The sequence below is a fragment of the Myxine glutinosa genome, chromosome 4 (assembly GCF_964187855.1).
Source record: "Myxine glutinosa chromosome 4, kmMyxGlut1.1, whole genome shotgun sequence".
Classification (NCBI taxonomy): domain Eukaryota; kingdom Metazoa; phylum Chordata; class Myxini; order Myxiniformes; family Myxinidae; genus Myxine; species Myxine glutinosa.
This window is the reverse complement of record NC_136264.1, coordinates 168,751,106-168,775,198: the sequence shown is the minus strand read 5'-3', so window position 1 is coordinate 168,775,198 and position 24,093 is coordinate 168,751,106.

Sequence of the window (24,093 nt, the reverse complement as noted above, 5' to 3'; positions counted from 1 at the left end):
ACTGGACAACCCTCCCATCTACTTTCTCAACAATCCTCTCCAAGAAGTTCTGTCGCTCAAGCTTTTGGGTCTCACTATCTGCCATGATCTTTCTTGGGAAAACCACATTTCCAAGCTGGCCTCCAAAGCCAGTCGCCGACTGGGCATCCTCCGTCGTGCGAAGTCCTTCCTCGGCACACCTGAGCTCCTCACCACATACAAGGCTTTCATCCGCAGCTCAATGGAATACTGTTCTCCCCTATGGGCCGGTGCTCCTGCCTCACACCTAGCTCGGCTTCACGCTGTTGAAACCAAAGCTTTCAGAATTATTGGAATCTCCCACGATGAAGCTATCTCTGAGGGCCTTTCACTCACTCACCGCAGGCAGGTAGGTGGTCTTTCTGTCTTCTACCGACTCCTCTCCGGCCTTGCACCCCCAGCTCTCTCTGTGCTCTGTCCCCCAAATATTCCTACAGGTCGCACAAGATCTGCCAGCAACCCTCTGATGGTTAAACTGCCGAAATCTCGGCTCTCTGCTCACCTTCACTCTTTCATTCCTCTTTTCTCCCGCCTCTGGAACAAACTCCCTCACTCCCTTCAATCCCACTCCTCCCTCCAGGTCTTTAAAACAGCTGTTCACCACCATCTCTTATCTTCCCCCTACCAAAACCTTGATCTTTTCTACCCCCGCTAATTCACCCCAGATCCACCTTGTTTGAAATTCCAACTTCTTTCCTGGAAGTCCTGGCAGTGTCCATATGTTTTATACCTCTCCCACCGCCCCCTTCCCATGCCCCCCCCCCCAAAGCCCTCGCCCTCTCTCAGATCTCTCGATGTCTCCATGTCTCTCGGTCCCTGCTCTCAAATGTTGTGTTTGTGTCCTTCCCCCTCTCTCCCCATCTTGTCTACCGCTCCCGATGTTATATGTTTTATGTGTCGGTTTGTCTTTCTGTGTGATTAATGTTCGCTCTTTCACGAGCCTCGATCTTGTATACAAAAAAAAAAAAAAAAAAAAAAAATGCCTTGCCTTAGAACAGACCACAATGATTTATGTTTTATTAAGCACTCAAAATTTATTTTTTTCAATCCCATCATTCAAATAATAAAATGTACGATCTTCATACCTATGAATCACTGTATACATCACTTTTGTTGGTGCTATAGTTTTCAAATGAAGAGCCCAGATTGATTTTATGCTTTATCGTTTATATGATGCGATTTTCCACCATGGCCTCTCATGGACTAATTAAAGCATATTATCGAAATATGATTTTTAGATTTGGGGACCGCGTCTCGTGGAAAAAATATCGGTAAAGATCTGGAGTGAAATCTGCAAAATTTTAAGAAATCAGCGTTTACAGAGTTTATTATATCTAATACGACGAAGCCGGCACCCCTCACTGGCTTTGCTAACCATTTTGGACCGGTTTGAGACATACCAAAGACTTTTAAAATGGTACATGCTGCTTCTTGCTTGAAAAGGATAGAGCACGGCCAAGCCCCATCGGTTGGCATCCATAAATTGGCATCCTCCTGAGGAAATGCCACGTTGAGTACGGTGAGAAAAGCGGTGCCATTGTTATGACGTCACTGGTACCCAGAGAATCCTGGAAAGCAACAGCAGTGACGGCACTTCCCCCAATCTCAGTCGACAGTGTGTGTGTGTGTGTGTCTGTGTGTGTGTGTGTGTGTGTGTGTGTGTGTGTATGTGTATGAGTGTGTGAGAGTGTGTGTGTATCAGCTTTATTACGATCCTTAGCCCATGTATTTTTTTAAAATCATATTTATTTATTTATATGCAGAAAGGCTGTCATACTTCCTCCATATTTGCACAAGGAAAATACAAAAACATAATTAATTATTCAGGAGGCTGGGGAAATTCTGAGAATTTTTTTTGATTCTTCTTTTAGAGTCTTGGTAGTGGGAGACTTGGACAAACAATGGGTGTGGGGAAGAATGTGGGGCAGGATAGGATGCATAGGGTGGAAATATGGATACAGAAGGGAACTTTGGGGAGGAAAAACTAGGGGGGGGGGGGGTGGGAGATGGGGAGGAATGAGGAGACAAAGCCCAGAAAGAGCAGAAAGTGCAACACCAGAAGGGATATAGTAGAAGATAGGGAGACCACCCACCTGTCTGTGTCTGAAACCAAGGGGGGGGGAGGGATGGGAGATTTGGGAGGGGGAAAGGAGGCAAAACACCAACCCATCTGTGAACTGACAGGCCTATAGACTCAGCTTCATCATGGGAGATTCCAATGATCTTGAAAGCCTTGGTTTCTACAACGTGAAGCTGAGCTAGGTGTGAGGCAGGGGAGCCATCCCAAAGGGGAGAGCAGTACTTCATCAAGCTGTGGATCAAGGCCTTGTAGGTGAATATAATTTCAAGAGTGACAAGAAAAAAGAATTTGTATGATGGAGGATGCAGAGGTGGCAGCTGGCTTTGAAGGCCAACTTTGAAATATGGTTTGCCCAAGAAAGATAATGGCTGATAGAGAGACCCAGGAGTTTTAATGACTTAACGTCCTCAAGAGAATTGTTAAGAAAGTATATTGGGGTAGGGGTTGCATTCGGTCCTTTCGTCTTTTTTATCGTTTTTGGGTTTGCAAGACATGTGCAAAAAAGTTAAATAACCCAGTTTCAGAAAACTCATGTCAACATGAACCAAATGAAATCATTGAAAATGAGGACGTCATGCTCACGTATGACCTGATGAATGATTATTCCATCGAGCCTGAACATAGAAAACAAAGCATTGCGTCCAGACATTGTACTCAGGAACAAAAAGGAAAAGACAGTATTGCTGATTGAGATATCAGTACCCAGCGATTTTGGCCTAAACAACGCAGAAATCAAGAAAACGAATATATACCAGGACCTCAAAAATGAGGTCAAGAGATATTGGGAGCTGAAGAGCATCGAAATTGGAGCGAAATTGGAGCGAAATTGGAGCGAAATTGAAAGTGATAATTGGAGCAAATGGAATGATAAAGAGAAACCTCACTGGGATTTTGAAAACCATCCACAGGACTATTACCACAAATGAACTACAAACAACAACAACAACAACAACATGCATTTTAAGGCCATTTTCCCTGCTAGAGCGGGGGTTAGCCTTGCGGTCCCCATGACAATCTTCTCCATTTTGCCCTATTTTCTGCATCTCCCCTTGTTAACCCCCTTGCCCACATTTCGTCTTCAACCATCTTTCGCCAAGTCTTTCTCGGTCTTCCCCATCCTCTATTTCCTTATACATTCATTTCCATCACTCTTCTCAACCAGTCACTTTCATCCTTCCTCAACACATGACCAAACCATCTCAACCTGTTCCTCTTCACAGCATCCATCACAGGCTCTATTCCCATCATCTTTCGCAATTCATCATTTGTCTTCCTCTCTCTCAGTGACACTCCGCACATCCACCGAACCATTCGCATTTCCACCCTTTCCAGCCTTCGTTGCTGCTCTACGTTCATTACCCATGTCTCGCTCTCATAAATCATAACACTTCTCACACATGCAGCATACACCTTTCCCTTCAGCTTCAACGACACTCCCCTCCTCATCAGCACGCCACTCAGTTCCCGAAACTTCTTCCATGCACATCTCACTCGAGCAATCGTTGCAGAGTCGGATCCACCTTCTCCATTCAGCATGTCTCCGAGGTAGCAAAATGTTTTCACACCTTCCAGCTTCACGCCGTCTCCAAGATCCAACTCAACATTTCCTCCATCTGCAGCTCCCTCTGTGCACACCTTGCATTTGCATTTGCAGATAGCTCAAATGCACTGGTTTTAATAATGAATACAGTGATGCTATCCAGAGGTGAGTTACTACATGGCTCAGGTGTTCACTGTAAAGGATTTTCCAAGGAAGGTCGATTAACTGGACTGGAATTCCATCGTTTCTGTCATTTCTGCCATGAATGGTAGTCCTTCCATGAATGAGCATAAACTGAACAACACCTTGAATATAGCCTTGGTGAACACTATCCTCAAGCAGAAAAGAATCCAATCCGCAATAACTTGCTCTTTGCATGCACAGTAACAGAATGCCAGATAGTAAACGAAAACCCATGAATACCATTGGCAAACATTTTGATGACCATTACAGGGTGCCAGAGACTAACAAATGCTCAGGAGAGTTTTTTTATTGAGATTGCCATGACCTCTTTCATAGGTTTAGATAATCCATCCATTGCCGTAAAAACAAAATTATATATATATATTTGCCCATTCATTAAAATTGTACATTATCTCTTGTATTATGAACGTTATTAAACTTTCGGCTTATTTTAACTTGCATCAAGATATTTATTTTAAAAAAATGTGATTGCTCTTCCTCGGAAACTGTAAAATCTAATTAATTTTGGATGTTCACCAGAACTAACATCATAGTGCATTAATCTTTCAGCTTTGTTAATTTGTTGCTCATAAGTTATCCACCAGACAAAAAGAGAAAGTTGCCTACATTGTTCTCGAGTTAAATTTCCCAAATACCCATGTGTTTTGTACTTTATTGATTCCAATGGGAAATAATCGGATTTCTGCTCTTAATGAATGAAATATTCGATTTATATATGAATGAATGCCTTGTGAGCTGGCAGGATATCTGAGAGGTATGGGCACTCGCCTATGAGCTTGGGTTTGACTCTCGTCCCAGGTATGAACTGTTTCAATGGTGTTTCGCAGGCATGGCGATGTATCATTGTGTACACCATCCATCAGCTGGATCTTGAGCAAGAGGAGCTGTCTTTTGGCACTGGTTATTGTTAGATGTTAACGATCCTACGGTGTCTTTGCAAAGAGTACGTGAGTTGCTTTCGGCATACTGAACAAATTCCAAATTCCAGCCCAAAACCCGTTTACCAACCAGTGCTTGGCAAGTGTGCTGAATATGCCGATACTGCTAAGTGTGAGTTGAGAGAGGCCAGCAGTGGACTGAAAACAGACTGATGATGATGAAATGCTTTGTGATAAGAGCAAATCTTAACTTAAACAAGAGCAATCAGAGATTGCAGACTCTCGCCAGGACGTGTTTCTGTGGTTTATGGATGATGTCAATTTATGTTCAATCCAATATGGCTGCTGAACCACGTGACCGATGATGTCATCAATTTAATTCTCCCATATAATTTTTTGGAAGATCATGCTCAATAAATTTCAAACTGATCAGATCAAGCAGTCTACTTGTCTAATTATGATGTCATAATGAAGGCATCGATGACATCATCATGAATATATGTTGTTCCCCATGGGGAGCACTTCACAATGAGCCATGTTTCATTTTTTCCCATTGAGCGGTTTCAGAGATATAGAGGTACAACCATTTTTGTTTTTTTCCAAGATGGCGTCCATACTACATGACATATGACACCATAATTACGACTAAAAATATATACAGGCGGAGGCTATTCTGTGGTGAAAATGTTGTCAATCGGACCAACCGATTTTTGCCAAGAAAATGAATTTTAAAAATGCAGACACACATATGACATACGTGCATATGGACGCAACCGATCGATTAAACCTTATTTTCACTTCACGAGTGTAGGGTAATAATTGGTAATTGAATTCAGTGACGTGATATGCAAATCCTCTTCAAATTTCAAGTCAATCGGATGTAAATGGAGGATTTTAGAAATTCGACCTGAGTTGTTGACCTTTGGCCTGAGTTGACCATTTGACCTTAAAATCAATAGGCTTCTTCCTTATGACCGACTCAACAATTTGGTGAAGTTTCGTGAAGATCGGTTTAAAATTGTGACCTGCACGTGATTGACGGACAAACACAGACAGACAAACAAACAGACAGACAGAATAACACACGCGACCAACCAATATACTTGAGCAATCTTCGATTTTCACAAGTACAGTAATAACAAACCAGACCAACCAATATACTTGTGAATCTTTGATTTCGCAAGTAACAGACAGACATGGGTGAAATCATAATCTTCATCCACCTTTGGTGCCAGAGGTAACTACTCTCTGGGTGAAATACCCCTTCCTTTTTACTGGCCTGACCCTCCTCTACTTTCAGGCTTTGGCTCCTGTTCCGATTAGTCTGTTTTGCTGAAAATTCAGTAGATTTCTTTCGAGCTAACACACTTTAAAAAAAACTTAGTCTGAAGGTTAATGAGAGTTTTAAGTGGCCAGCAGCACTGTTTGTCTGCTGCTCCTCAGTGTAATTTTATTTTGTTTTAGATTTCTTTGTGCATAATATTCAAAAAGAAAAGGAGCAAAGAAATGGATGGAGAGGTTGAATTTGCAATCTATACACTCTCCGGCTGTTGTAACCAAAGGTTCTAATCCCACCAACGGTGTTGATTTGTCCATTGTCTATGAATGTCTTTGTGTTTTATTTCATATCACTACAAGCTTACTTTATGAGCCATAGACATAATTAAAAAGAGATAAATTCATTGAAGCAATTTCAAACAAAATACATACCATGCAATCAAGGCCTTTTGTTATACACCTGCAAGCAGACTTTGAAGGTATATTTACAGTTGTTACATAGAAACACATTTAATTTTGGTCACTGAAACGATTTTTTAAAGTTCAGCCAATTTGAGTTGTATTGTCTTTTTATCCATTGCTGAGATATACCTTTATAATGTGAACTATTCAATACCACAATTAAAGCATCAACATTTATGCATTTCAGAGAAGCAAAGTTTGACGTTGATGATTTCCATTGTTCATAATATATAACTTTTCTTTTTTTCTGCATAAAGGTCCCAGACTCGACACAAACTTATTTTCACCCAGGGTATGTTTGCTTTATACAACGTGACAACCACTGCAAATGCAGAGTTTCTCATTAAGAAAACAAAACTCGTCGATTCAAAACTTCATTTAAAAAACTATATATCCGCAATCACAAAGCGATCGCCATATTTTCCCCGGACCACCATATAATCTCGACCTTCAACATTTTGAGATAGAGTACAAGACACATGTGTGAAAAATGTATGTTCATTTGAAAATGTACTCCCATATACAAACTATTCATAAAACTCAACATCATGAAAATCGGAGGAATATTATTCAAGTTATGAACAAAAAGGTGATTTTTGTTAATCAATTAAATCCGAAAAAATTAGGTCAAGGACATTAATCAAATATCAGATGTACAAGTACAACTTCAGTGTAGGTACACGTACACTATTATAATGCAAGAACATCTTGGTCTTTGCGAATCCGCATTGGAAAAATTAAGCGATGACAAAAACGCGTTTTTGTTTTATTTGCATATGTTTTATTTTGGGTCATGATGTCTGTCCGGATGTCTTCATTTCCGTGATTTCCGGATGTCTGTCCATCCATTAACTTTTTGCTCTTTTTGCTACTCCTCCCTTGTCACTCAGCTGATTGTTCTAAAACTTGGCACATGAATACAAGACAATATCCAGCACAAATTCTGCTCAGGCTTCGATTTTGGATCATGGAGGCTTCTAGATGGTTTCCGCACCCCTCCCCCAACTTCTGATCCCTACTCGTCCCTTATTTATCAATGAATTGCTCTGAAACCCGATACAACCCCCCGACTCAATGGCCCACACAATGGGCTCAGGCCTCGCTTTTTTAAATTTCATATTATGGGAGTTCCCAGGGGGGACACCCCCTGACACTTTGGATCCCTACGCTTCCCTTATTTACCAACCGATTGCTCTGAAACCCGAGAAAGCCCTTCTACTCGATGGTCCACAGTTATATTTTTCGATCTTTCGATTTCGGGTCATGGGGGCTCCCAGGGGATTTACCCCTTGAAACTTTGGATCCCTACGTGTCCCTTATTTACCAACTGATTACTCTGAATACAGCCCTTATATTCGATGGTCCACAGGATAGTACAGTCTTCGATCTTTCGATTTCGGATCAGGGGGCCTCCCAAGCGATCAGTGGGTTTCCCCAAATCAGCAAAGGTCTGAACTACAACATCAAGAGATGACCGTCAGCCAACTCGGTGCTATTTGTTTTTTTTGACCACCATTTCACCTTGACTGTGTTATGTCATTCAGTCCACCATTTGACCTTGACTTTTAACACAGAGGGGTATGATGTAAATTAAGCATAAATGCACCTTCCTCTCGGACTAGGTTGTCTAGTGACGGCAATTTCTTTCCGATCGGACAAACCTTGGTTGAGTTTTTGTGGAAAATGTAAAAATGTCTATAATTAGGTCATGACCTTAAAATTAGGTCAAGGTCAAAAAATGTCAACCCCACATACTTTCTATTCACATTATTGATCCATTGGGAAATTTTTGAAAATTGGGAGTTCAGAAAAAAAAAATCGGAATGGTGGTTTATAACTCCTACCAGATTCTAGAAAACTCTTTGTTACCATTAAAAATCATGAGCGTCAATTTTAGAAACAAACCCTACAACAGCAATAAGCCTTCGCCCTATCCCATAGGGGAGGCTTAACAACAAACAAATTATTCTGCATCAGATTATACATAACTAACAGAACCCCATGGTAAAAATACTGTACCATGATAGAAAAAAAGGAAGCCTTTTATTCTTGCACTGGTTGGAAGAGCTCAAAAAAGGGAGATTCGACAAGAAATGTCTTGAGGTGTTGTATGCACCTGTTATTTAATTAAAAGAAGAGAGTAAAATGGGTTAAACAACTCATTGATTTATTCAAAACATTTGATTGGTTAAACTTACCATGGATTGAATATATGCAGATAGTTTTAGGCTTATAAACAAAGTATAGGCTGTCAGCAAAGTCTTGTTCCAGTTTAAAAATCATATTACATCCAAACCAAAAGAGATACAATGATGGGTTTTTTCTTTTAGCATTTTGACACATAATTCATAAAGTTTACTTTGTTCTTCAGTACACCTCAACATGTGTGCCTTTAGTGGCATCTAACCCATCTTAACAGCAAATAAAATAAATCGGGAGGATCGAGGCATAACAGCCTTGTGCAACCCACACTGTTGCCTACACACTGTCCAGGTTCAATTTTTTGTCAATTTGAAAAAATTAAAAATTTCCCGTAGGTTTAGATTAATTTTTTGCAACTTTTACTTAATCATTTTTTTCTCTCCGAGGAGCGTTTCCGTGTTTCAGTGTGTGACAGACAGACAGACACACACAGAATTATACATATAAACTTATACTTATACACCGCCCATACACCGACCAGGTACAATTTTTGACTACAAGACTTATACACAGCTTATACACCGCAATGCAAGCCCAGGTACAATTTTTTTTCCGGTTGAATTTTTTTAAATTTTTCTGTATATATCAATTAATTTGAAACAACTTTTACTCAATGTTTTTTTCTCTCTGAGAAGCGTTTTCCGTGTTTCAGAGTGAGACAGACAGACAGATGGCATTAGCCAATTATAGATATATCGATAGATACCACTCATGGTGAATTTGATGCCAATCCATTCACAGTGACAGTACTTTTCAAAGCAAATCACATTCCAAACTAGATGGTATTCATAGAATACTTACCTTGCGCAGTCAACTTGTTGTGAGCCAAATCTTCTGTTTTTGAACTTCTTTTTTTTCTTTGATCCAATATGGCTGCCAGACCACGTGAGCTATGACATCATGAATATATATTCTCTAATATTATTGTTGCATAGATCACGCTCAATACATTTCAAACTGATCAGACTAAGCGTTATCCCTGTCGAATTATGACGTCATAATTATGGCACTAATAACGTCATCATTAACAACACCTATTCCCCATATGGAGTTCTTTACAATGAGCCATGTTTCAATTTTTTCCATGCAGCGGGTTTTTTTTTGTATACAAGATCGAGGCTCGTGAAAGAGCGAACATTAATCACACAGAAAGACAAACCGACACATAAAACATATAACATCGGGAGCGGTAGACAAGATGGGGAGAGAAGGGGAAGGACACAAACACAACATTTGAGAGCAGGGACCGAGAGACATGGAGACATTGAGAGATCTGTGGGAGGGAGAGGGCTTTGGGGGGAGGCATGGGAAGGGTTGGGTGGGAGAGGTATAAAACATATGGACACTGCCAGGACTTCCAGGAAAGAAGTTGGAATTTCAAACAAGGTGGATCTGGGGTGAATTAGTGGGGGTAGAAAAGATCAAGGATTTGGATGGGGGAAGATAAGAGATGGTGGTGAACAGCTGGTTTAAAGACCTGGAGGGAGGAGTGCGATTGAAGGGAGTGTGGGAGTTTGTTCCAGAGGCGGGAGAAAAGTGGAATGAAAGAGTGAAGGTGAGCAGAGAGCCGAGATTTCGGCAGTTTAACCATAAGAGGGTTGCAGGCAGATCTTGTGCGACCTGTAGGAATATTTGGGGGACAGAGCACAGAGAGAGCTGGGGGAGCAAGGCCGGAGAGGAGTCGGTAGAAGGTGCAACCTTTGTAAATTATAGAGGTGCAACATTTTTCGTTTTTTTCCAAGATGGCGCCTGTACCACATGACCTATGACGTCATGATTATCATTAAAATATTCTAAAGGGGGAGGTGCTCCTATGGTGAAAGTTTCGTGTGCATCAGACCAACAGTTGCTGAAAACAAATTAATAATGATCGGATGGATGTGTTGTATTTGTTGAATTATGACGTCATAACGAAGGCACCGATGACATCATCATTAACATATCTTATTCCCCATTGGGAGTAGTTGACAATGAGCCAGGGCTCAATTTTTTCCATGTCGTGGTTTCCGAGATATAGAGGTGCGTATTTTTTCCAAGATGGCGACTGTACCACGTGACCTATGACGTCATAACAATCATTAAAATATTATACAGGGGAGGCCCTCCAATGGTGAAAATTTCATGTCAATCGGACCAATGGTTGCCGAGAAAATGAATTTTTAAAATGCAGACACGGCACACGTAAGCAGATTGAATGCTTAACCCCGCTTTTCGCTTCGCGAGCGCAGGGTAAAAATGGACAGACATTGTTGGCGAGATAACTGGGAGGAAAATCATGGAAATCATTACTTCACAAGATACAACTGGCAAGCAGTGCGATTTTCTTCTTTGTGGTGGAAAGGGCTTATTCCAATCTCTCCTTCCCGAGCCAGCCCAATGAGAAGTCATCCCTGGATGAATCCTGCAGCTGCATGCTCTTTTTCTGCATTGGAGAGCCGCTCATCCTTTGGCATTCAAGTTTAAATATGCCTGTTGTTTTCATTTCCAAGAGCACAGAAAAAGATGTAGTATGCGTTGAGGAGAGAAAAGAGAAAATGCTAAAATACATCCCCTTGACAAACATGCCTTTATTTTTGTTTGCATAATTATTATTACACATTACCTTCACACACAGAAATAATCATCCTTTACAAATTGTTTGTTCCAAATCAAAAAGATTATACTGATTGCATAATAATCATCCGCTTATGTTTTGTTCCTTAGTAATTGAAATATTGTTGATTTGGAATTTTTTCAAAATTCTCACGACAATGAAAAACATTTCCAGGATGTTCCTCTTGAGTTCAACAGCATGTAAGAATATGGTTTATTTGGCGTCGATGTCTTCTTAAGCCAGCCACCTTATCCGTTAAGGCGAATAGAAATTCTAATGGATCCAATTTTGATTTTATAAAAAATAATAATAACCACCTTTAGAGGCCATTTTTCCCCGCAAGCGGGGGTTGGCCTTTTTCGGGAACCGTGGTTGTTGTTGTTTTTTGGTCCCGTTTTTGAAGCAATGTTTTACGGCCGGATGCCCTTCCTGACGCCAACCCTTTTTGCCGCCTTTAGCGACAAACAGGGAATTACCAGTGAACTGGTACTCAATTAGCCGACCTCGGAAGGTATGAACAGGCTGAGTCAACCCCCCTGGCGTTAATTCAGCGATCGACCGGGATTACGAACCCAGGATCCTGGGATCCTAGGCCGGCACCCTAGCCGCTAGCCCAACACCAGGGTTCTAGCCCAACACCAGGGATTTTAATGCATCAAAATCATTACTACAATAAGCATACTACCTGTATTACGATTATGGACCTCATCTTCTTCTGGGGTTAGCATGGGGATGTTTTGGACCCGCGTTTCATGAACCGGCTGGTCAGGGATGACATTCGACTGGTGGGAACAAGACTTTGGAATTTGGTACGGGTACTAGTGATAACTCACTTACCCTTTGCTAAAAGACATTGTCTGATCTTCAACATCCACCGAATAATTACCTTGCATTCGCAGAGCGAAGAGTGGAGTTAAACAGTCGGGTGTGTGCGTATGTGCGGCATAAATACGTACGTGTCTCCATTTTTGAAACTCATTTTCTCGGCAAACGTTGGTCTGATTGACACGAAATTTTGCGACATAAGAGCGATTCCTCCTGTAGAATTTTTAGTGATAATTATGACGTCATAACTCACATAGTATGGATGCCATCTTGGAAAAATTTTACACATCTATATCTCCAAAATTGCTCAATGGAAAAATTGAAACATGGTTCATTGTCAAATACTCCCCAAGGGGAATAAGATAAGTTGATGATGTCATCGGTGCCTTCATTATGACGTCATAATTCGACAAGTAGAACACTTGATCCGAGCAGTATGAATTTTTTATTTTCTCTGCAACTGTTTGTCCAATGGACATGAAATTTTCATCATAGGAGTGCATCCTCTTGCATAATTTTAATGATTATCATAGGTCACATGGTACAGGTGCCATCTTGCAAAAACCGCAAAAAACTGCACCTCTACATCTCCGAAACCACTCCATGGAAAAAATTGAAACGTGGCTCATTGTAAAGAACTCTGCATGGGGAATAAGTGTTGTTAACGATGACGTAAGTGGTGCCTTAATTATGACGTCATAATTAAATAATTACAACACTTAGTACGATCAGTTTTATATTTGTTGAGTGTGATCTACCCAATAATTATATTGAAGAATGTAAACTTATGATGTCGTCATCCTCAAGGCAGTCTTCTGAGCCCTGTGATATTTCTGGTCTTCATTAATGATCTCTCAAACTCTGAAAAATCCTCTCTATCTCTTTGCTGATGACTCCACTCTCTGCCGCTCCATATCTCATTCCTCAGATTGGCAGGAAGCAGCCTCTTCACTCTCTGGAGACCTGGATAAAATCACAAACTGGTCAAACAAGTGGAACATGTCTTTCAATCCTGAAAAATCTTACATGGACTATGTATCTCCGAAAAGACCGTCTGGAACCCCACCCCCCCCCCCCCCCATCTACTTTCTCAACAATCCTCTCGAAGAAGTTCTGTCACTCAAGCTTTTGGGTCTCACTATCAACCATGATCTTTCCTGCAAAAAACACATTACAGGCTGGCCTCCAAAGCCAGTCGCCGACTGGGCATCTTCCGTCATGCGAAGTCCTTTCTTGGCACTTCTGAGCTCTTCACCAGATACAAGGCTTTCATCCGCAGCTTGATGGAGTACTGCCCTCCCCTCAGGACTGGTGCACCCGCCTCACACCTGGCTCGGCTTCACGCTGTAGACACCCACTTTCAGAAACATTGCTATCTCCCGCGATGAAGCTGAATCTGAGGGTCTTTCTCTGTCTCACCGCAGGCAGGTTGGTGGTCTTTCTGTCTTCTACCGACTCCTCTCCGGCCTAACTCACCCAGCTCTTTCTGTGCTCTGTCCCCCAAATATTCCTTCAGGTCGCACGCACAAGATCTGCCAGCAACTATATTATGGTGAAACTGCCAAAATAAAGACTCTCTGCTAACCTTCACTCTTTCATTCCTCTTTTTCCTGCCTTTGGAGCAAACTCCCACACTCTCTTCAATTCCACTCCTCCCTCCATGTCTTTGAAACAGCTGTTCACCACCATCTCTTATCTTCCTCCATTCAAAACCTTGATGTTTTCTACCCCCGTTAATGAACCCCAAATCTACCTCTTTCAATCCCCAAGTTAGCTCTTACACGAGCCTTGACTCTGTATACAATTTTTTTAAGTCACGTGGTCTGGCAGCCATATTGGATCAAAGAAAAAAACAGAATAGTTGCCTCGCACCAAGTTGACTATTGCGGGGTAAGTATTCTGTGATTACCATCGAGTAAATCAGTGGAGACAGTTTAATGTCCACGTGAAGCACAAATTCAACAGTTTATAATGAGATCGGGAATCAAACCCAGACATGACATTTCAAAGGTTGCGCTCTCTGTTCACCCATCGTGTTGCAATCTGATCCCACAAAATCAAAGTGGGAAGCATTGGATATTTCACGTGAATTCTACGAAATCAAAAGTTCCAAACCTTATTCTTAAAAGACAGTTAAATATATTCGTTGTAAAGAAGCGATTATCTTGTCATAAAAGAGCATCACAATCGAGTGCATTAAAAGTTCCTGCAGTATTCGCAAAAGCAATAATTGTTAATCCTCCTTTCAAAGCACTCTGAAATTAATTAGTGGAAGAAAAGTGTAAATGCATTCCAGTACTTTAAATACGGTAACTAGATGTTTATACCATTATAATAATGCTTTGCTCGATCACTATTCGACATGTGGTGTAAATACTTGCAAATACACGACGTTTATTTCTCAGGAGTAATTAAATGGAATTTATTTTAATCTACTATATACCTATCTTGAAGCCAGAGAAATCAGAGAGTTTTGGAAATTTTGTCCTTTGAACATACAGACAGACCAATCCATGAGCAGTTTATTTCTACTCGAAGATAAATCATACTTAGCCAAATCTGACAAAATACTTAAAAAGAAGTACTCATTGCTCAACTAAGAAATTTCCTCTTGTAAGTCGGGATAATATCCTTCATTCCGGCTAAATTCCTGATTGATCTGCACATGAACCTACAATGGGACAATCATCTTTGATTACAGAGACCAGGGATATAATTATATCCTCCGGTCTACTTTGATTCCCATTAAGGAAATACATATTACATTATATAACTTTCCAGAAACTTCCAGAGAAACTTATTATCAAATCGAAATGATGCACAAAGGTGATTCCTATACAAGTACACTGAGAAAATAATGAAGTGCCTGTTTATCATAAAGCTCAAGGGCTTATGTAACAATGGGCTGCAGAGCTAAGTAATTACACAGCATTGTATCATTAACCAGAAATTTGTAGGTGCATTTTCACAATGTGCATTCACAAATATTTGTACAAATACATTATAATATTTATAAGAGATAAGTGAACAGTCCGAGGAGTTATGAGTTTAATATACGAGAATGTACTAGCGCTAGGTAAGGGTTGGGGAGGGGAAGGAGAACATCCGAAGCTCCCCAGCGCGGAGGTGAGAGAGGCGATACCAGGTGATAGGGGGTTATAGGAGGAGATAGGCTAGGTGATAGGATACTTAATACTAGGTGATAGGAGGAGGTTGAGATACCAGGTGCTGCTTGGCTGGCTGATCTTTTCCCGGCAGGGGTTTTGGGATGTGTTGGACATTTGAAAAGCTATGGAGTTATTGGCCTGATGGTGGTTACCTATTGCCTGTGGGCGGACATCAGCACTGCTTGACCCACATCCCAATATAATGTCACGTCTGATGTTCAGTTAACATAGTATGCCTTAGCGTCGGGATCCCTTGTCTCAACAAACGGCCGAATGGTTTCTATCTTCTACTGCACAGCATTCAATTATTACTCGTTACCGTTTACCAAGGTCGCCCAAATGAGCCGAAATTGACGGTATGCGCACAGAAGGAAGATGGGTCAAATACATTTTCTTTCCTTTTAAAGGTTTTATTTGCAATAAATATGGGGGATAGGTGGACCAAGAGTTCATAAAAACCATGCGAATCAACAGACACAAAAAGGGATAATGGTGACACGCAAACATATGTACAAGGATGAGAAATAAATAAAACCTAACCCACACTAGGCGCCACAGGTTAGACAAACATAAAAAATGCAGGCGAGGATTTTCCTATGACTATGATGTGCATGATGAAAGACTATGATGCAGCCCACTCTGGAAGCCAGCGGCGAAGTAAGCCAACGATTATCAGCACCTCGGGACTTATACCCTGAACCAGTCCTCGTGACCCTCCTTCTCTCCTGCTGCACACCGTGAGCTCTGATGTCTGTCCTCTGAGCTCCCTTTCGCCCTTACCTTTCCCCAGGAGGTCGCTTATGCCTGGTCTCTTCTTTACACTCGAGTCCTGCACTCCGGCAGCTCTCGTGTGTCCTTTCTCAACCTCGATCTCCGAGGTTGCTTCTGCTCGCTTCATCTTCACACTCAAGTCCTCGTGCATGCCAGCAGTTCTTGTGTCATTGTTCTCCTCTCAAAGCCTTTCTTCTTCGTTCTCGATCCTCTCTGCTTCTTCTTCACACTCGAGTCCTCCTGCACACCAGCAGCTTTCATGTGTCCTTCCTCTCCCTGCCAGACCCGTCTTTTCCTCTTTTGGGTGCAGTCCTCTTCCCGTCCCGCCCACAGAGTGGCCCCAATAAAAATTAAACCAAACTTTATCTCATAATGCCCTATAGCGCATTACGCTGTCATGGCTGGCATGCGTAATGCAGAGCTAAGTCACACTGCCCAGAGAGATTGTGATGGCCTTTTCGCACACGTGTGGCATATGTGCCTTTTGTGATGGGCGGTCCTCGCCTAGTCCCGCCCACAAACAAGATGTGTTTACACATACCATTTTTTGAACCCAGACTATCCTGTCTATAAATTACATACGCTGCCTCAGCCTCATATGTAACAAAACAACTTACTCTGACAGGTCCTTACAATATGCTTTATAACGGCCTTTAGTGGCTGTTATGTATTATTGCAGAGGATTAACCGGAAGTGCGGTCATAAAAGAGGCGGGGCATACTGCTTGGCAGAGGAAGCTGGGCCGACGCTGGGTGCTTGTGTTTTTCCCGGCTGCGCAATAAAAGACCGATGGTGCACTCAAACTGCCTTCCCAGCTTGCTTGACACATTACATGGCGACGAGGATGGGATTCTGGGGAGCGCATGCAAAGCAGGCTGAGCTATTGCAGTTAGCTGTTGGCCTACCAACTCGTTATTTCATGGCAAACGCTACTTGATCACCATGTCCTACGGCCGGATTGACGAGTTCAACCCACGCGAAGGAAGCTGGGAGGCGTACATTGAGCATCTACAGTATAACTACCAAGCTAACGGCATCGAGGATGATGCCAGGAAGAAAGCAATCCTGATGTCGGTATGTGGCAGCAAGACGTTTACTATTCTGAAGAATCTCGCCATGCCCAGGACCACGATGGATTTAACACACGCCGAGCTTGTGGCAGCTATGAAGGAGCACTGCGAACCTACACCCTCAGTTATTGTGAGTCGATTCAATTTTTACATGTATCGCCAAACCTCAACGCAGTCCATTTCGGCATTCATAGCTCACCTGAAACACCCTTGCCCAGCATTGCCAGTTTAGTGCTACATTCAACGACATGCTAAGGGACTTGCTCGTAGTGGGAGTGGAGCAAGATCGAATTCGCAGGCGCCTACTTGCTGAACGGACTCTGACATTTTCCAGTGCTAAGGACATTGCTATCGCAATGGAGTGTGCAGACAAAAATGCTGCAGATATTGTACGTTCCATCACTTACCAGCCTAGAGCTGACCTGTCATCTGTCAATCGGGTGGGACAACATCCGACCAGAAAACCTGACGCCAAAACACCTGGAAACTGCTTGGCAGCTGGTGCTGGCAAATGTTTCCACTGCAATGGGCAGCATTCTCCCACTATGTGCCGTTTCAAGAATGCCGCTTGCAACTACTGCCACAAGGTGGGTCATATCGCCTCTGCGTGCTTGTCTCGAAAACGGAGGGCAAGGAGAGAGGAATGCAAAAACCCACCTCCTTGACTCAGAGCATAACCAAGAAGATGTGACTGATGGAGACAGCCCTAACAGCCACAGTGTTCAGTCGTATGACCTTTTCCACGCAAGGTCTGGCAGACAGTCTACTCTAATACTGGTTATAGTAGATATAGATGGACAGAACGTGGAAATGGAGATAGACATGGGTGCTGCCGTCTCACTCATGAGCAAAGCAGCTTTCCGAAACCTGTGGGGGAATTGTGAACAACCCAGCCTCCATTGGTCCCCAATCCAACTCACCACATATACTGGTGAGTCAATACAAGCCCGCGGGTCGTGTGATGTCACAGTAACCTACGGAAACAACACTCACCAATTACAACTCTTGGTCGTCCCTGGGGATGGACCCACACTTCTCGGGCGAAACTGGCTCGATGTTGTCAAACTCAATTGGGAACACATCCACCAACTACAGGCTTCCAAGCCACCAACTGTACTGCAGCACCTCCTCATGAGATGCCCGGACATCTTCAAGGATGAACTCGGGCCATTGAAGGGCTTCACTGCCAAGCTCAACGTTGACAAAGATGTGAAGCCAATTTTCGGCAAAGCACACCCAGTCCCTCTTGCATTGCAAGAAAAAGTTGACGCAGAATTAGCCATACTGGAAAAGTTAGGTATCATTGAGTCAGTTCAGTACTCAAATTGGGCTGCTCCAGTTGTTCCTGTTGTGAAGGCAGACAGATTGATACGCCTTTGTGGGAATTACAAAATGTCGATCAACAAATGTTCCACCTTGGACAAATATCCCATACCAAGAATCGATGACTTATACACAAAACTGAGTGGAGGACAGTCCTTCACCAAGCTCGACATGAGATCGGCCTACCTACAAGTCGTTCTGGATGAGGATTCCAAAGAATATCTCGCCATCAACACGCATCGGGGGCTCTACAGATACAACCGCCTGAGTTTTGGTGTCAAATCGGCGCCAGGAATCTACCAACGTTGTATGGGTAGCCTGTTCACTGCTGAACCACGCGTTGTTGTTTACCAAGACGACATCCTAGTCACTGGCCGCTCAGAGCTTCATCATCTGGACAACCTCGAACGTGTGCTACGTATTATTTCCGACTCTGGACTACGCCTGCGGTGAGACAAGTGCGAGTTCATGGTTCTGTCGGTGACCAATTTGAGCCATCGTATCGATGCCGAAGGCTTACATCCCACAGAAGAGAACATCAGAGCAATCAAAGACATCCCTGCTCCGACAAACATTTCTGAACTCAAGGCTTACATTGGCATGCTGCAGTATATCCCAAACAGGTATACAGCAGGTATATCCCAAACATTGCTACCATGCTTGGCCCACTGTATTGCCTGTTAAAAAAGGCATCAGCTGGATATGGGACATTCCGGAGTCAGCAGCTTTCCAGAAGTCAAAAGACATGCTGCGGTCTTCAAATGTGCTGGTTCACTACGACCCAGACAAAGACATGGTCCTGTCGTGTGATGCGAGTCAGTATGGGGTTGGTGCTGTTCTGTCACACATCATGCCAGATCGCACAGAGACCAATAGTATTCGCATCTCGTACACCGTCTCCTGCTGAGAAGAACTACAGTCAGCTGGACAAAGAAGGACTCGCCATTGTATTCGGAGTTAAGAAATTTCACCAGTACGTTTTCAGTCGGCATTTCACGATTTACATGAACCACAAGCCACTGATTAGTTTGTTTGGTCCATCAAAGGCTACCTCAGAGGTGTTACCGCCTTGGATCATACGCTGGTCACTTTCACTCTCGGCTTATGATTACGATATTATGTACCGACCTGGCTCCACAATTTCAAATGCAGACGCCATGAGTCGCCTACCACTTCCGGACACAGTGTTTGACCCCCCTGTACCTGGCAGCGTGATATCTCTGATGGACTTTTTGAATGACAACCCAATTGATGCCAACCAGATACGGACCTACACCAGGCATAGAGAGGCTGCGCCAGTGCTTTGCCACTCATAGTTTGCCACGCTTGATAGTCACTGACCTGTTTCTCAAGTTCCAAATTCACTGAATTCACCCGCCTGAATGGTATAATTCACAAGTTTGTGAGCCCACACCATCAAGCTTCAAATGGACTGTCTGAAAGCTCTGTGAGTTTTGTCAAGTCTGGTCTAAGTAAGATACACGGCGGAAGCCTTCAGACCAGATTATCACGTTTGCTTTTCGCTCACCACATCACTCCCCACACAACAACAGGGGTGACACCAGCTGAGCTGCTGATGAAACGACGTTTGCGTACACGACTGGATTGTCTAAGACCAGACGTGGGGTCGGTCATGTATCAACATCAGTGGAAACAGAGACTTCACCATGCCAAACATGCTGTACAGCGCTCTATAAAGATCAAGGACCCGGTGTTTGTGAGAAACTTTGGTCCCGGAATGGTTTGGTTACCAGGGCGGGTTCACAAAAATGAGGGACCATTGTCCTACGTTGTCAAACTAGAGGACAATCGAGTCGTCCGGAGGCACCTTGATCATGTCCAGTATCGGTCCTGTGATCCTGTCATTTTCACAAATGATATCTCGCCACTTCCTGAACCTGTGAACAGCGACATTGTTGCCGCAGATAGTACTGCACCACTCCCTGAGGCTGACCCCAATAACGCTGTTGCAGCACCACCAGTGGGGCCGTGTGGTGGCTTTGCACCACTCCCTGAGGCTGACCCCAATAACGCTGTTGCAGCACCACCAGTGGGGCTGTGTGGCGGATTTGCACCACTCCCTGAGGGTGACCCCAATAACGCTGTTGCAGCACCACCAGTGGGGCCGTGTGGTGGATTTGCTCTACTTCCTGAGGCTGACCCCAATAACGCTGTTGCAGCACCACCAGTGGGGCCGTGTGGCGGATTTGCACCACTCCCTGAGGCTGACCCCAATAACGCTGTTGCCGCACCACCAGTAGGGCCGTGTGGCGGATTTGCACCACTCCCTGAGGCTGACCCCAATAACGCTGTTGCAGCACCACCAGTGGGGCCGTGTGGCGGCTTTGCGTCACTCCCTGAGGCTGACCCCAATAACGCTGTTGCAGCACCAACAGTGGGGCCGTGTGGGGGCTTTGCACCACTCCCTGAGGCTGACCCCAATAACGCTGTTGCAGCACCACCAGTGGGCCCGTGTGGCGGATTTGCACCCCGACGATCATCCAGAGTTCGAAAGGCGCCTATCCGCCTTGACTTGTAGCTAATATTTTTGTATGCATTTTGCATTCGATTTTCAATTTCATTCAATTCAATTTTTGCATTCAATTTTGTATGTTTGCATTCTTGTATGCATTTGTATGCTTGTAGTATGCATTTTCACTGTTAATGGGATGGGGGAGATGTTATGTATTATTGAATTGGATTACCCGGAAGTGCGGTCATAAAAGAGGCGGGGCATACTCAGGGCCGGCGCTACCATTAGGCCAACTAGGCAGCCGCCTAGGGCGCAGACATCAGAGGGGCGCATTACTGAACCTTAAAGGGTCACAGTTTTATACAAATTATTGTTTTAAGACCGGACACAGTATACCGAGTGCCCTTTAGTTCAAAATGATTTGTGAGCCAAAATTTTTCCTTTTGTATTTGCGAAAGATAATTAAAGATTGATTATTTAAAATTTTGATTTTGCATATCTAAAACTTATTGCTCAAACCAAAAACTGTTTTGTTGATCTGTAATTTCCATTTACACACTCAGAAAGGGACCACTTTCTTTATTTTGCATTGCAAACCACATGTAGTGTCATTTTTTTTTAAGTGAACCCATTTGCCCCAAAGCGTGGGGTAACAGGGCCACTGCCATATTAATGGATATTGCGCCTTTAATATTTGTGCTGTTGGCATCTTACGGTACTTATTCTTGCAAGTTAAAATAAATTTAGCAGTTTCAAGTTTTCTGCTTTTTATTTTTTCTGCAAGACATCTGTTTTTAATAATCGAAGTTGGCAATTTTTTTGGGGGGTGGGGGAGGGGGATGCAAGTAGCTGGCCTTGCCTAGGGCGCAAAATAGTCTGGCGCCGGCCCTGGGCATACTGCTTGGCAGAGGAAGTTGGGCCTACGCTGGGCGCATGTATTCTTCCCGGCTGCGCAATAAAAGACCGATGGTGCACTCAAACTGCCTTGCCAACTTGATACATTACAGTGGCATAAAAACGGACATATTGGCCAACATGTGGGAGCTTAAATCTTTGCCTAGATTCAGAAGTACCTACACCCAAAATTTGGGGCTTCTTGTTGCTACGGTTCAGCCGTGAATGAATAATGTACAAACACTTGAAAGGTGTGTACATACATGTGTATTTTGCTGTTTTTTTGGAAGTGACGCACATGTTTCTTAAAGTTTTCATGAAGAGGAATTGCAGAATAAATATGGACTTTGGGACAGTGAGAGTGAAAAAAAAAGAACTGAGATTAATCAAAGAAAGAGATACACAAATACTCAGTCTAAAAAGTGATAAAAGACATGCAAACATGTAGTATGCATTCAAGTAGAGATTTAGTTGTGTTGTTGTGCAAAGTCAATAGACCATGCAATCAATGCTACAAACGAACTTCATGCAATCCTTAACTTTATTTATAACCAGAATCACTTTTGCTAAGTACATGTGTGAGAGGGCGATGCAAAGGTATCACACTTACCTTCGAGCTGTTGAGCATGGATTTTATTTTCAGCCCAACTGTAATCTGTCAGATTGGTGGTTCACAGGTAGGGACGTGGAAAATCCTGCATTTTCTTTCACGATGTGGAGGCGCATTATCACCGGCACCCTGGACAGATTGTACAAAGTCCTGCCATGACAAGTCCACTGTCATGTCTGGTGCAGCCCGTTCGTGAAAGCCTTGGGCCAAAAACTTTCCCATGTTTATTTTTGTAAATGAAGATGTTAATTTGTGTGCTCTTTTTAATTTGTCGTTCATGGGATTTGCATTGTCATTATCTGAAATTAATTTTGCTGTGTTCAGTAGACATCTGCAATGTAAGGACACTTTTGTTAGATATGTCGGTTATAAAAGACAGATAGGTGTGTGTGTGTGTGTGTGTGTGTGTGTGTGTGTGTGTGTGTGTGTGTGTGTGTGTGTGTGTGTGTGTGTGTGTGTGTGTGTGTGTGTGTGTGTCGTTGGTTGTTATTTCCATTTGTGAGTTTCAGGAGGTGGAACAGAGTCCTCCCAGGACCCAAAGTATCCATCTCCCCTTCGGTAAAGGATCACAGTTCATGGACCAATTTGTGAAGTTTTCTTATTCTCAAAGTTTTGTTCCGAGGCTCTTTTGAGGATCGTCACCGAACCCCCGAGGGCTTCCAATTGCAGTTTGTTTGTTTTAATATTCCCAGAGATGTTTTTTTTAGGATCTTTGTAAGGTTCTTCTTTATCATTCCTGGTGCTCCAATAATCACTGGTACATTTTCGGTGCTCTTCAGCTTCCAGGATCTTTTCACTTCATTTTTGAGGGCATGGTATTTGGTAATTTTCTGGATTTCTGTGTTGTTCAGGCCAAACGTGTGTGTGTGTGTGTGTGTGTGTGTGTGTGTGTGTGTGTGTGTGTGTGTGTGTGTGTGTGTGTGTGTGTGTGTGTGTGTGTGTGTGTGTGTGTGTGTGTGTGCGTGCGTGCACGCGCGCGCTATCTCAAATCAAATAATGAATCTATTTTAACGTCAATTGTTTTCTTTTTCAATTTCCGCATTCATTATGAAAAGTTTTCATCCTGTTACATCACAGTTACTTTCAACGCTTTCAGTATCATTTTGTTTTCTCATTTGGATACATGTTTCAGACATTTTCTGTAAAAGTGGCATTATCAGCAAAATTCATCTTTTGTCCAGATTTTACTCCTGTCATTTTATCCTTAACAAGCGAGGGACCTGGTGAAATGGCATAGTAAATAATAAATGTGGTTTTTTTTATACAGACCAGGCTTTTGATGTTGACATTATTGGCCCTTGTAGTCAGGATGGGAAGTGATTCATTTTTTTTTTTTTTCCCCCATCAGAATATTTGTTAAAGGTCAGCACTCGGGCAGTTATAGTATATAATTTGCTTGCATGTGTAAAATGGACATTGACGTCGCAAGATGGCTTGGAGTTTAATGCCCAATCATATATTTTATTTAAAAGTTTCAAATTTTCAATATTTTTTATAAACACGATTTTATTTTAAAGCAGAAGAATAAACAGTATAAGAAAATGTTTGGTACCAAATCATAAATCAGCAGTCATAAATCCATGTACATGTCTGAAATGTAGAAATGTAGTATGTGCTAGATTTACATCGACTTCTCTGTTCAACATGACTTGTGCATCACAAAAACAACTACATAGTATTCACCTCCCCTGGGCAGTCTTGAGAA